The 16,004-nt window shown below is 35.2% G+C and overlaps 1 protein-coding gene across 3 annotated transcripts in view; it reads right to left on the reverse strand.

Moving 5' to 3' along the window:
- The window catches only part of FGF12 (fibroblast growth factor 12), a 477,520-nt gene that overhangs the window by 420,093 nt on the left and 41,423 nt on the right, over window positions 1-16,004 (reverse strand). The gene's annotated exons all lie outside the window — the stretch shown is intronic.

Genomic DNA, 16,004 nt, shown 5'->3' on the forward strand with positions numbered 1-16,004 from the left:
CCAGGTTAGTAATAATAACTCAGCACTAATATGATATATAAAAAAAAAAAATCTTTGCCCGACAGAATGTTAAACATTTTATTCAAGTTCTACTTCATGCATGAAGTAACTTCAATGATATGAATTCCTCTCCAAATTCTCTGTGTGGCAGAGATGTCTGCTGCCTGACCAGTGTCTATTCTCACTTCCTCCTTATTAACACAATCTGTATATTGTTGGCAGCAGCAATGTGCAACAGCTACATATAACAGCTTCCCCCTCATAGACAGATTTTCAAATTTAGAAAAAAAAAATGATTTCGAGAGAAATTTGGGGGGAAAGAAAATATTCCATTGGCAGGCCATTCTTTTGCCCTTCTCTTTTTCTTCAGTTCTTTGCCTGAAACGCGGATGCGATGGTTGGAGCTGCAACAGGCAGACATCTTTCAACCACAAAGTGACTGTAAAGATGGAAGCTACATAATAAGGAATAGCACAACAGAAGGATGGAAAAAACTGAGAGACTGATAAAATCATAATACCATAAAGCAGTCTTTGACTGTCTACCTCTTGACTACATTAAGAGTAAAGAGATTCTATTTAGTTTGTCACTATTATTTCAGATCTCTGTTACTAGTTGATCAACTTAATGATACCTGATAAGTCCCTCCAAATATGGACAGAATAAAGAATCAGAAAAATTTTAAGACTGAATATTGGAATTAAAGGTCAAAGGAGTAGTAGATAGGTCAGTGTTCCATACTACTCTGGACTAAAAGAAGCATATGATTTTCCCTAAATAGGCAACCAGAAAGGGAACTTTATCAAGAGTCTGAGTCATGCCAGAAAGATGATGGTGTTTGGAATGCTGCATAGTGATGCAATAGAGGTGGGGGTGGAGGTTGGAGAGGTAAATTAAGGCATGAAAACTGCAGAGCAAAAGATTAATGGAGTTAGAGAGAAAGGCAAGCTATTTGAAACTGGAGGGGCCAAGATCACTGGCCTCCAGAGACACGGGGCCAGAAAATAAATTCCCTTTTCTCAGTGGTTCAGAAAAGAAAAGTCTTTCCCTTACAATATCTAGCACAGGACTTAAAAATAAGCATGTGTTCAACACATGTATGTTGATTAATTTATAGCTATCCAGAAAATCAGTGATTGAAGTTGACCAGGGAAGGTTCATTTTTAAAAAACTGTATGAGAAACACTTTCAGTCCAATCCTTCCTCACTCTCCTTTCACTGTCACTAAAGAACACTTAATTGGAAGGGGGAAAGATACACATAGAGGTAATTGCAATAAAGCAGTTACACGTTATCAAAGTCCAATAGTACAAAGAGAAGGAGAATTTTAAAACACTCAGCATTAACTTGTGACTGTTTAAAACTCTACACTGGATATTTCCATATTTCTTTCTCTGGTATAATGGTTCTCAACCAAGGTGATTTTGCCCCCCAGTCTTCTGAGCTATTTTTGGCTGTTATAAGTGGGTAGACTTAGGGGAGTTAGTATTGGCATCTAATAGGTAGAAGCTGAGGATGTTGCAAACCAACCATCCTGCAATGCACAGGACAGCCCCTGCCCCAACAAAGAATTATCCCACCCAAAATGCAGCTACTTCAAGGTTATGCTGTAACCTTGATGGCCTTTCAGTTCATGTAACATTTATTAGTTCATATTTAGTTCATGTAATATTCCTCAGATGATTTAACAACAACAACAAAAACCCCTGTGTAGGATCATAAAAATGTGATATATGTTCTGTAATTCTTGGTGCTATTTAGATTTCAATGTATTTCCTTATTTACAGAATAAGGCAATAAATCATGGCCAAAATTATTAAATATACATTATTTGCAAATATACATTATTTGCAAAAAACTATACATCAAAATCTTGTCGAATCTACAGAACACTCCTGAGGAGAATTCAAAGGCTTATAAGAGATGAAATCCCATGCCCAAAGTGGCAAGAACTTATAAATAACAAAGAATCCCAGAGTATACCAACTACACAAAGCCTAATGTATAATCATGAAATTGCTACTCTTCTGGATACCTATGTTCTCTAGTGAGTCAAGAGGGGTTCCCCCCACCCTTTAAGTGTATAAAAACATTAACTTTCCTACAGAGAATGCTTCCTGAAATGCATTATATATTTCTCCTCTTTAGTAAGAATACCATATTGAACATAATTTAATCTTCTCTTAACATGTCAGGATGGTTATGACAAACGTCCACATTGTCCTGTATTGCAATATCCTCTGGAGCTAGTAAATGTACAGAGCTTCCTGTCTCCTCACCAGATGGCCCCAATGCTTTTGGAGTTTTTCTGCCTGGTTTTATCATTTTTCTTTCTCTACTTCTTTTAGCAGTCATAACTTCATAACTGCTTCTCTTAACTATTGCCAATGTGCCTACCCTCAAATGCTTCTAGTCTCCTTCCTATACGATGTGAAAAGAAATCACCAGGTCTATTAGAATTGTATCTAAAAAACTAGATTCTAAAAGAATCTCCCACAGTTTGGGGGGTGGGGCAGTGATGGGGAAGGCTGGTTTCCAGTCAGCTGAATTTGTTGGATCTATAAGCTTCAGACTCATGAGGTGCTAAAATAGTGGACATTTTATTCATTGTAACTTAGAAAATCCTGAATTTGGCTATATTTTAGTGGAATGTTATGTTTTGCTTTCACCACATTATTATGTCTACTAACACTTAATGCCAAATTTATTTCCCATATGTATCCAAACAATGCCTTTAGTTTTTAAACATGTAGTTCTCCATTTTAAATTGAAAAAGAATTAAAATGCTATTAAAATTCTCAAAACTAATAAATATGTCAAGATAATATGAAGTTTCAAAGGCTGTTTTACTCTGGAACAAACTACATTTCTCCAACGAGTGCCACGAGATCATTTTTTTTTTTCACTCCATCATTGCTCCTTTGGAGAATAGCCACTTATCAGCACTTTGCAATTGCAGATGTAAAATGATGCACTCACTGAGATGCTCTGAGGTTTAATTAACTAGGATCAAACACAATCAGATGCATTAGTGATTCTTGAAATTTCAAAAAAAACCATAACAAGTCCACTAAATAACCAGTCAATTATCTTTTAAAATACCACATTTTAAAAGATTTCCCGTATTGTTTTGTGTCAACAAAATAGGTAGTGCACCAAGTCTGAGCTTGTTTTGAAGGCTGGTATGGAAGCTGCTGTTTGTCAGGCACCCAGCACTTGGCGTTTCAGAACGCTGCGTTGCTTCTGTGGCTTGGTGCTTGCCACTTTTAACTCAGGATCAGTTGCTGGTTTGCCAGAATGCTCCCTTGGGTACCCAAGTGCTGCTACCAGCAGTTTTATTACATTCTGCCATGATTTTGTGAAGTGGAGCGAGCTGCAGCCTTTGCATTAACAGTGGAGTTTGGAGCATACTAACTAGCAGATGAAATTTTAGAGTGCATAAGCTTTACCCGAGAAAGCAAGGCATTAGATTTATTTGGGGGGAATAAAGAGTGGTCTTAAGAAGAGATAAAACTTCTATTTTTCTCTTAAATCATGGTTTTATGTAACTTAGCTTTTCAGTGAAAATAATTTATTTCTCTAGTGGAAGATTTATTATGAAATTACCACTGCAGTTAAAATGATCAAAAAATTCATTGGCTACATATCAAAATAGTTATCCATTTAGGGACTAAAGATATAATAATTGAAATGGTGGCTGTTTTCCCTTGAAATCTTTATAGGCTTCTGTACTTGCTCCAGAGTAACTATAATTTGGTATGTTCTAGAATCCCAGGTGCTAAACCCTTTTCAAAGTACTGTAAAAATAAAGTTATACTTGGTCTCTGTCTTCCAGGGATTCACCAGTTGGACCAGTATGCTGAGCTGCTTCCCCACCTGCTTTAAGTAGACATGGGACAAGACAACTCAGGTTTGAAAATCACTACAAGATTGTTATATTCAACTGCTGATGCTAGGTTGCCACTGAAAGAAAAAACATGAGCTAAAGAAAGAATACCTTCTCTTCTGAGACTCCAGGAAATGATAGCCTCTTGTAAGTTTACGGCAAGAAGTTAGTGTGACATCATAAGGCATGAAGTGTTCATACATCTTATGGCACTTCATTTTTTTCTCTCCATGTTGCATTAAAACAAAACAAAAATATGACCTACCCTCACAATAGCAATAGAAAGATATGAATATGTGTGTATACATAGCAACATATTTTCAGCATCTGGGATATTCATCTGTAAGAAACAAGCATGTGGCCTCAATCTGAAATAATGTGTCTACAGAGGGCTAGAAAAGTAGCAGAAGCCATCACTACCCTCCACTGTGTACTTCCATCTCACAGATGCAGAATTCAGAAATATGATATCCACCTACCCACACATACAGCAAGGAAATGGTTTACTAAGCCATCCAAGATGATTTTGTCTCTCTTGATCTTTCCTCCTTTCCTAATGCAGCATCAATGAGTTCTCGTATGAGATAATTTACAGATTGTAATGCCCAGTGGTACAGAAAGATCAAGTAAGAAAGGAATGTGAAGTTGGTGGCGAGCACTGAAGAAGAGAGGAAGAGTCTTGACAGTTTCTCAAAAAAAAATAAGAACTAAAAATTGTTTCAAATTGCTCAAGAAATATATTAAATTTTTTCACAGCCGAAAGACCGGGCTGCGATGGTTAATTTTATGTGTGAATTTGACTGGGCTAAAGGATGCCCAGTTAGCTGGTAACACATTATTTCTGGGTGTGTCTGTGAGAGGTTTCTGTAAGAGATAAAAATTCAAATCTGTAGACTGAGAAATGCCAATGGGCATCATGTAATCCTTCCAGGGTCTGAATGAAACCAAAAGGCAGAAGAGAGAATCTAATTTTTGTTTGAGCTGATAAGTCCATATTCTCCTGGTCTGGTACACTGAAGCTGCTGGTTCTTGGACCTTTGGATTAGGACTTGCTTCCCTGGTTCTCAGGCCTTGGAGCTCAACCTGAATTACACCACCAGCTTAGGACTTCTCAGTCTCTGTAATTATGTGAGCCAACACATATCCTACTGGTTCTGTTCCTCTGGATAACCCTGAGTAATATGCAGGCGTTAGAAGCAGAAGGTATGTCCTTACAGATTGATCTAAAAATTAGTGAATGGCTTTGCACATCACATAAGCCTCCAATTTAATGCCAGAGACATTAAATCTATTATATTCACAGAGAAATTATTGGGGGAAGAGGAAGAACACAGAAGATAAGTTTCTGAAAAACTATAGGCTTGAATCCATACTCTAAAAGAAGTAAAAAGAAGAAAACAAAAAAGAGCACAAGTGAGATGCATGCTATGAAATTAGAATGAGATAAAATTACTCTGAAGGTTCAGAGGAAAGTCATATTAAGAAAAAAAATTTTAATGTTAAAAAAATGAAAAATCTGGAAATATTTACTCTGTGCTTTCAAGTAAATAACCTGAAGTGATGAACTTGTTAAAGTAAGGAAGGAATGACAAGATAAAAAATAATTTACAGACATTTAGTCTGAAATTATTAAGGAAGCTGACAGAATAGCAAGGTTGTAAAAGCCAAATTAATTCCATTGGAAATGAAAATAACAAAATTGGCCCTATAAAATAATTAAATCATTGATAGAAAAAAAGGAATTTTTTCCCACATCAGAAAATATGAAAAGTTATTAAAGGGAAGATCATACAAACAGCCAAGATTATAGATTTATCTTTACGAATAATTTTTATCCTTGAAGAATAAGTCTTAATGGAACAAAAATAACCTTCAAGCAAATAAAGAGTTCCTGAGTTGAAGACCACCCAGAGTCTGAGATTAACATATTCCTCACAAAATTAATCAATCTGGCAAATAAAATAATGACTGGCATTTTAAGGGTCAGCCTCTTGCTATCCAAAACCAATAAAAGCCAAACCTTGTAATTCCTTCAGTCTTCTGCATTCAGGCCAGGCAGACCCAGGTCAAATCATGGCTTTACCACTTACAAGCTGTATAAACATGGGCAAGTAATGCAACTTCGAGCTTGAAGTAAAAATGCTACTTCAAGAAGTTTTCTCACCCCAATACATCCCACTCCCTAATGAAAAATCCCTTTCACCGATCTCCTACTGCATATGCGTTGGTCTGATAGCCTTCTTTACTCCTCATTCCATGTCTCACAGCCTCAACATTATCCTCCCTGGAGTAGCAGCAAGTGACCTAAAAAATTTACAACCAACTTTTAGTAAAATATCCCCAAAGACATGTCACCTTCATCCTCCAAATGTAATATCCTCGTCTTATTGTAAAGGCAGGTTTCCCTGGGTAGTCTAAGCTTTCTCTTTGTTTATTTCTGCCATTTATTTTCCTCACAAATTCATTTTCTTAAATCTGAATCACTACAAAATCCAAATTAGTAGCCTCCAATAGCTACATTAGCCACCACATTAATTAACACTCTAACATGGTCCTTTTTCATAGACTTACCTGAAGCTGCCTAGGTTATATTAAGTTTTCAGCACATTCCTTTTCTATGAAACAGATTGACTTTTAATATGCTTTCACTCTTTAGAGCAGGCTGAGCTGGGCCTTCCACAAAGAAGAACACTTGGTGTTATCAAATTTTCTCAATGATAGCCCAAACTTTGTCCCTTTTTGTACAGATTTAATGCGTAAAGTTGAACTTCTACAAATAATATAAACCTCATTCAGTTTCTCCTTTGTCCCCAAGTATCATTTTCATTATAGATCAGGACTGAACTTTTTCAGTAAATCTTTACATATCAATGTTTTCCCTTATCTCACTTTACAGTCAAAGTTTGATCAACTATCCTAAGAAATAAATCATAATTAAGCCCTTTAGTTAAATAATGACCTCAACAAATGCATAAATATTTATCTGTTTCATATGTTTTATCTCCAGTGATCTTTGGGAGACATAGTTCTCAAGATACCTGAGTTTTGCTCCAGATTCTTCTACCCACTAACTAGATTAGAGGCAACCCCATTCTCTGTCAGGGCTTGAGGTAACAAAGTGAAGAAGGTAAGGCCAGAGTTCTGGTTCTCAGGCAGAGCTCTCTTCAGTCATCCCTTAGAAATCAGAAAGAAACAACACACAAGCATGTTTTGGGACATCTGGGGACAGAGAAAGTAGCAATGAAGTAAGGTGATTTGTAGAAGTATTTTTTAAATGCGTAGTTACAAATATATGTGGTGGGAAGTGGGGCACGATCTATAAAATGAAAAGAATACTGGATTTAGAATTAGAAGACCTGAACATAATTGTAATTTAGAGAATGTCACATCACCACTTGGAGTATCAGTTTTTCTAAATGTATTAATAGTATAATAGTACTCTTCTAAAAGAACTGCTCTAGAGGTCAGATATAATAATTTGGTCAAAGAGTGTATGTACCACAGAGTTTAGCACATAGTAGGGTCTTAATCAATGAAGTCCAAGGCTGGTCTTTCACATGCTACCCAACTGGCCTCTTAAAATCTATAAAGCCTTAGGCAGCCAAGTATCCTCAGGCAAACACAGTGTCCAATCCCATTGACCCCTTTCTGGTCATCTCCCTAAGGGAAAATTTTCAGTACATTATAGCTTTCCTGATTTAATGGGCTCTCATGTCAGAGAAGTCACTTAGAAACTAAATTATTATTATGAAACATAAAGAAACTTGTTCAAGCTGTCAGAATATTAAACAGGCTCTGACTCCTATTCAGCATCATTTTCCCCCTCAAAATGGTTTTCTTCCAGCTGCAATCAATATACATTTTTGGCAGAAGGGATGCTAAAGAAAAGAAAAAATCTTCCAGCTTGTTTCCAAGGATTTCACTTTTGCCCGTACTTACAGATCCTACAATAACGGTAACAGCATCCATTTGTCCTGTGCTTTGCAATTAACCTAGCATTTTCATTTGCATTATATAACCCTATTAGATAGACTGGTAGGTAAGAATACCCCCGTGTCAGATGGGAAGCTCCTGAGGGTCAGAATAGCCAGGTAAGCTGCCCCAATTCCTACCACTAATGAGCGATAGAGCAGATCTTAGGCCCGTGGACATGGAGACAAACATGCTTTCCAACCCATTATCTGCTTCCACTTTTCTCAAGATATGTTGGAAAGGAAGTGGTTGGAATTTTGAAGTTAACCCATCTTCCTCATTATAACATACTTTAACATTACATTTTGTGCCAACCAAATAAATCCATCATGACCTATATAAAAAGACAACTTTATAATAAAATAAAGATACCTTGTAACCCAATAAAATTAGTATTGTTTAAATTCGACAAGTAGTAGCAACTGAACAGCACCAAGTGTGAGCACTTCCTGTTGTAAATGAGCAACAGACTTGCCAAGTGGTTAAAACCACTCCCCACAGGATCCTAGGACCAGATTCTGACTCTGTCTTAGATCCAGCACTAAAACTACCACCAGCATTACTTCCTTAGTTTACACAGAAAAAACCCTTTTTAATTACCAAAAAGCTAACCCCACATTAATTTGATTGTATATTATTATTTCTTCTGTAAGGAATACAGAGTCCAGTACAAATCTAAGTGAAGTCTACTTTCAAAAATGTTATTAACATTTACTTTTTGTACAGCTAAGTAAAACCTACCTAGTATAGAAAAGTTACAGAAAAAATACAGAAAAGCATAAAGCAGTGAAATAAAGTATCCAGACACCACACTCAGAATTCAGGACCATACTTGATCTAAGTGTAATCATAAATATTGTTTCTGTATTAGAGAGCTGGAGCTTTTTGTTGAAATTCAGACAAAAATATGTACTGAATAAACGCTTCACATTAGTACTATGAGTAGCAGGAGGTGGAGAAGAGTGTAAAAATGATTTCGATACAATTCCTCTTTACAGGATGTCAGGTTGACTAACTATGAAAAAATCTTTGACCAAGTCCTCGTTCATGGAACAATCATGGAAAAAGAGAAAAAAAATGAAGACTGAACCAGAGATAAGCCAAAAAGAGAGAAGAGATTGCTGTGCCATCACCATAAATGACAAATCTGAAATCAATTTATTTGTGGGTTTGCCTGAGGTTTCAAATAGATAGAATCAGCACCCAAACCACAATTTCTGGTTTAAAGTATTCAATTTAACTAATTATAGAAAAAGTACTTTCACAGAGAAAACACACTCCATAATGGTGAAATTAAATTGATAATTGAAAGGCCTGCTTTGTTTATTTTTTTGTTTGTTTGTTTTTGGCTGACTTCATATCTCATTTAATACCACTAAGAAATAACCTTGAGTTTCCATGGAATTAGAACAAAACCAAGATAAGCTAGCTTTAAAATGGAAGACATAAACATTTTTAGAAATAAATGAAATCAAAACAATAGCTCTCAATTTAATAACACTAAAATAGATATAAAGAAAAGTATTTGTCATTTTATAATACCTTCTTAACCCATAATCAATTAAAGATGCTATCTCAAGTTTTTTTTATACTCAGTTTTATTTAGCTTTGCTTTAATTGAAGAAATTATTTTCACTTCTTGAACTTAGTTTAGAAAGCAGCAATGAGTTCATCATTTTTGCTATCATTTCCAATTCACCAGAAATATAGGTGCATGCTCAGAATATTTCAAGAAAGATTTACAAGCCTTCTTTCTAGAACATGCATAAGTCATTTTTCCAGATGTACATTCAAACATAAATACAAGTGTTATGAATCCTCTTTTAGCACTATAAATATACACTGGAAACAAGAACTACTATAAAACATGAAGTTAACCCTTTTCTCATAGAACAAAAGCCATAGACTAGGTTTGGACATAGGACTATAATTGATAAAATTAAACTGCTAGAACTGGAAGCTGCCTTGGAGGCCTTCGAGTCCAAAGCAAGCCTTCATTTAATCTGACATAACTAAGAAAGGGAAAGACACTAGTCTAAGGTAAGTATTGTGTGCAAACATCCTGATGGTCAAGCATGTAATGACCTGTAGGAGTACGCCACAATAAATATTCTTCAATCTCACTGATGCTGTAATTTTGCCTAACAGTTAATTAAACAATAGATATTTAGAGGGTGTCAAAAATATGATTGACACTCCATTAGTAGATTGGAGATAAAAAGACACTATGATAGATTACATAGATAGATGATACATAGATGGTAGGTAGGTAGATAGATAGATAGATAGATAGAATCATTATGTACTCCTCATTCAAAACAAGTTTACTATGTGGTTAAGGAAGAAAAAAAAGTATGTGATTCAACATGATATTACTCACAAAGTTATATAATATGAACCACTCATCCATTACACATTGACCAAGAACTCTACGTATCATGTACTATTCTAAGTGCTGGGGTCCAGGCAATGATTTTTGAGCATTCCCTAACCTAGTGGTGGAGACAAGCATGTAAATGCCTGTAGTAAATGCTATGATAGAGGAGCTATAATAGCACAGAAGAGAGAAAGGCATGATGGAAAAATTACAGAGAACTTCACAGTAGAGGGCCAACTTGAGCAGTGTTTTAAAGGATGCATAGGAGATCACTGCAAAAGGATAGAGAGAAAGCATCTCTGACAGAAGGAACAACACAGGTAAAGACACGGGGGAATGAGAGAGCATAGACTATTGCAGAATTGCAAGTATAGTGAATGGAAGAGAGTGGTGACATATAAGCCTAAAAAGGTCAGTAGGAGTTAGATATCAAAGTGTTTTAACACCACACCATGCTGTTAGGGCTTTAACCTGAAGGCAATGAAAAGCTAATAAAAATCTAGAAGAATGACATGGTCAGACATGTATAATAAAAAGGTAAAAATCACCAATAATTTTATTTCTGAAAATGTAATCTGAGAATACTGTAATAAATACATGCAAATATTTAGCTATAAAGATATTCATCATTGTGATATTTGTAATAACAAGAACTCAAAACAACCTAAATATCCAAGAATGTGGAATTAGTTTAATAAATGTTGGTAGATTCATGTAATGGACAAGTGGGTAAAGATGGCAAGTTAAACACAAACCAAAAATTCTCTCTTCACTCTGAACTCAGAAATAACTGATAAAATAAATTTTTAAAAAATGGCATCATAAATTATATATAATTGGAGACAGAATACATGCAACAAAGAATGGAAGAATTGTGCATGGCAGAAATAGAGAGGCAACCCACAGTAATAAATGTGAGAAAAGTTACTAGTCCGTGAGGGATTAGGAATGAAGATAGACATTGGGTCAGGATTCTTAATGGGAACATACAATGTGGAATAAGTACGACTACTGCATGGCAGGAGGGACAGAGATGGGCTCACCAAATCAATCCAGAAGCTGGGATTATACTGCCCACCTGCAAAAAAGATAATGGAAAAGGTCTTTCCACTCTCCCAGGGACATTCTGAGGGCAAAGGCAGAAATACCCATGTAAAAATGGGATTTATATCTGTGTGGCACATGGATGCAAGCCCTGAGATTGTACTCTCCCTCAAGGTGAAACTCCGACTGAGCTGTTATCAGAAGACTTGATTTGAAGCTACGCATCTTGTAGGACCCAGATCTAAGAAAATGCAAAATTCCTGTCCAGAACTGTAGGGAAATTCCCCTAAATTGAAGAGAAATCCTCAGAAAGAAGAAGATATCTTAAATAAGAATTATAAAGCACATAAAAATGCTCAGGAATGTGATATAAAATGATCAGACCCAACAAACAGGATAATTTATACCCATGAAATAGAGAAAAAAAGATACATTAGAACAAAAGTTTTTAAAAAGTAAAATTAAAACTTTCAGAGATAAAATAATAATTAATGATCATGATATAAGAACTGAAGTTCATAAAATAAGAACAGGAAATTAAGAAACAAAAATAGGCAAATGAGAAAAAATAATATCTTAAAAATGAAATAATTAGAGTAAAAATCTCACCAGATGAGCTTAACTTTTATACTAAGTTAGAGTGGAATTTAGTGTTGGCGAAATGGAAGTTAGAAATAGTATGATAGGAAATGCAAAACAGATAAATATGCTCTAGTATGTTTAACAGATATTTCTATAGTAGAAGAAAAGCAATATTATAATGGTTAAGAATTTTTCAGTACTGAACACTGGCATGAGTTTGATTGACAGATTGAACCAATTCCTAAAATGTGGTCCAGAGAATCCTAGAAGTCTCTAGAATCTTCCCATGAGGGTCTACAAGGTCAAAACTATTTTTTGTAATAATATTAATCTGTTACATGCCTTTTTAGTTATCAATCTCTTATGGTATGTATTTTCTAGAAGTTCTAAGACATGTGATAACATTGTATAATGTATCAACATTTGGAAGATCTGCACAAGTCAGTGAACCAAATGATCAATGTATAATGTCAAAAGATAATGCTTCATTCAAAATAGAAAGATCCATTCAAAATAGAAAGATCCATTAAAAATAGAAAGCAGACTAATGTAAAAGTGTATATTTGCCAGTATGACTTCCAATTCCTTATTGCAACTGATCTTTAAGAAACCACTACTTTTGAGTGCTGATATTGTATTAAAGATAGACACAATTCATTGAAATAACTGTGGAAATATTCCTTCATTTTCCAACTACATATACGTGTGAGACTGGATTTTTTAAATATTCTTTAACCAAAGCAGTTTTTGTCACAGATTGAATGCAGAAGAAGATATGACAACCCAGCTGTCATCCATTAAGCCTGACGTGAAAGAGATTTGCAAAAATGTAAAACAATATTATTCTTCACATCAATATTTTTGTTTTGAAAAAACTAGTTATTTTAATAAAAATGTTGCTTAGATTAACATATAATCATTTGCTTTTATTACTTATTTTTAAATAAATTAATTATTGTTTCAAATTCCTGTTTTATTTTCTAATAAAGTAAATATCAATAGATACAACTCAAACAAAAGCTCATTAGAATCTTCAATAATTTTGAAGTGTTCAAATCTCCTGGGTCTTAAAAATTTGAGAATAGATGACATATGGATAATTTTTAAGAACAATAATTTTTAATGATAATGTAAGTAATATATAGTGACATACAATAAAAAAAATCATGATATGATGCATAAAAAGCATGTCAAGCCATGTATGATCTTTTTTAAAATAAATATTGATATCTTATATACATATGGAATATGTACACATGATAGAACTTAGTTATTTGATACTTATCAGCCAATTGGTGAATTTTTTCCCCTTTATTTTCTTATATGCACTTGAATTTTCTAAATTTACTATAATATATCTATTTAACAAATATTATTTAGCAGATGTTATCATGGCACTGGGCTTGCAGCAGTGAACAAAAAAGACATGATCCCCCACCCCCCACATGGACCTCACAATCGAGCCAGTAGTTATAAATAAATCAAATACTGGTGGTGGAGGAGACATAATTGAGTTTGAGGATAAGGGAAAACAGACAGACAGACATGGATGCATGATAGATCTCACTCCTGTGAAGTGTGAAAAACTGACTGAATAAACATAAAAACAAGACAGAAGGCGAACACACTGAATATGCAAACTAGCAAGAATGAATAGAATTCCAAAAAGAGCCCAAGTGCTGAGGAGATGTGGCTGCATTTAAAGATGGACGAGGTTAATTAGGAAGGCATTTAAAGGAGATGACTTTGGACCTGTGTCTGCACAGTAACAGAAAATGTTGTCTCTCAACTGAATGCGCGAAGTATAAATAGGGATTGAATCTAGAGTAAAACACCTATTAGAAATGGGCAAATCTACAGCATGGGTTTCAATATCAAATAGCAATTATATCTTCATTTGCTATCGAGTTGTCTGTGATAACTTTGGAAAATGTAAAGTAGGAAGGTTTGTATAGATTCATTGAATAATATGCACTAACAGTAGGAATCCTGGTCAGAATTAATTTTGTTTTTTTTATACTGTTTCATTTTCATTCTCTTTTCTTGTATTTAAGTATGCTGTTTTTTTAAAAATCAGTAATTTTTAATGTTTTCAATATATATCTTGCTTTTCTAACAAAGGTGGAATTATATGTAAATGTTCATTTATAAGAATCATAATAGTAGATGATCTAAAATAATCTAATTTGGGCACAAAGCAGGGCCTGAATCTAGCTACTTCCTCATTTACATGTCTGCAACAGAAAAGTTTATATAGAGTGTAAGTGGCTGTAGCATACATAAGGCTCTCGTTCACCCATCCCTTAGCTGCCACCTTCTCTGGTTCTCTGAAAATTAACTCAAGCCATCAGTTGAGAGTCTCAGTATACTTTGCTGAAGTAGCAAATAATCTAGTATATGATCCGATGCAAAGGATAATATATTGGGATATAGCTACAGGCAGATCAACTAAAATAATATAAGCACGATAAATGTTTTTTTGCTTCTGGACAGAGATTTATTGATTGCGTAGTATTTTGACTCAAACTGTTAAATTAGCAAATAAATGTTTATTGAATGTCCTACCTTCAAGGTGTCTGCAGCCTACTACACTAATAACTATAGTTAAAGTGGTATTGGTGCTATTATAGAGACATATACAAATTACAGTGAAAGCTAAAAGGATAGTTTACTTCAATTCTCCTTGAGACTTAAGGTAAGGCTTCATAGAGGTGATAGAGCTTGAGTTTCGAATATGAGTAGATATTTGATAGGTGGAGGGAGAATGGAGGAAATGAGAGAGAAAACTGGGCTGAGCAATGTCATATGCCTGACCTTTAGCTGACCTGGATTATAGGTGGTTGTCCCAGACAGGACATCACTTAGGTCTATCTCATTCATCAGATTTCATCTCCAACTTAGCATCAGAACTGGAATATCATGAGTGCGAAAGCCAGTTTTGACAAATAAATGGAGGGCTTGGAGAGGGGAGGAGGGTGCTGTTGAAGTAGGCAAAGACCAAATAATGAATGGTTTTATACATCAAAGAAAGTAATTTAGATTACATTGCAGAGTTGCCAAGAAGGCAGTAGGAAAACAGTAAAGGAGAATGATGTGATTATTTTTGTGCTTTAGAAAAAATCCTCTCTGATTACAGAGTAGATGTATTGAAGGAGACAGGAATGGTGGTCTGGAGACTAGGTCAAAGGTTAAGAGACTCCTTAGAGATTCTATGCCCCACTCCTAATTTCTTCTGGATTAGGAAAACGGGAGCCATAGACGTCAATTATCAAGACAACAAGTTCGTGGGCCTTCAATGGAAATTTCATGGGTTACTTATGTTCTCTAACAACCAATTTCCTAGGAGTCAAAAGTTAACCCAATATGTGCTAGAGTCACTGGATGAGTCACTTACCAGCTGTATGACTTTGGGACAGTTGGTTTTTTTTAACCCTTTCCCCTACTGTGTAATGCACATGAAATGCCCTTCCTGATACCTCATATACTTTCTATAAAGATCACAGGAGACGTTAAACAGAAATCCCTTTACAAACTGAAAATACTCCTCCAGTTGGGTAAGAAGCCGAAAGCTATTGTGAAGTGGAGGTATTCAGTCAAGTATTTTGGCCAACAAAAAGAAAATAAATTTCAAGATCGCATAAGAAATCAGAAGCTAACCAGGCCCATATTCAGTGCTAAAATTATGTGATTTGAAGTTAGTTTTAAAGGAATAAGTAACTTAACATTATGAACTAGACCACAATAAAACTATCAGCCATAAGGTACCACACCAAGGAGATCATATTAGACACGCTCCTTTATTTCGCCAATGAAGAAACTGAGACCCAGGGAGGGTGTTTGTTTTACTCAGTGTTATAGAAAATTAACGCCGAAGCCAGAACTAGAACTGATCTTCCTTGATGTCCAATCCAATAGGCTTCTGTAATAAACTGCATGAGTGTGATAATGACAAGAAAAAATGCAGAGGTTTTCTGCATTCCACAGAGCCCTACAGTTGTGAGAAGGGCCCAGAAGTAGGTAAGAGGAGATGATAAAAAGAGGCGACCCCTCCAACACACACCTCCCAGCCTAACTGCTTTAGGGTCAACTCTGGTATTTTTTATAAGAATATTGAAAAATAAGGTTCTCCTGCTGCCCCCCCCA

The sequence above is a fragment of the Rousettus aegyptiacus genome, unplaced genomic scaffold (genome assembly GCF_014176215.1).
Source record: "Rousettus aegyptiacus isolate mRouAeg1 unplaced genomic scaffold, mRouAeg1.p scaffold_m13_p_4, whole genome shotgun sequence".
NCBI lineage: Eukaryota > Metazoa > Chordata > Mammalia > Chiroptera > Pteropodidae > Rousettus > Rousettus aegyptiacus.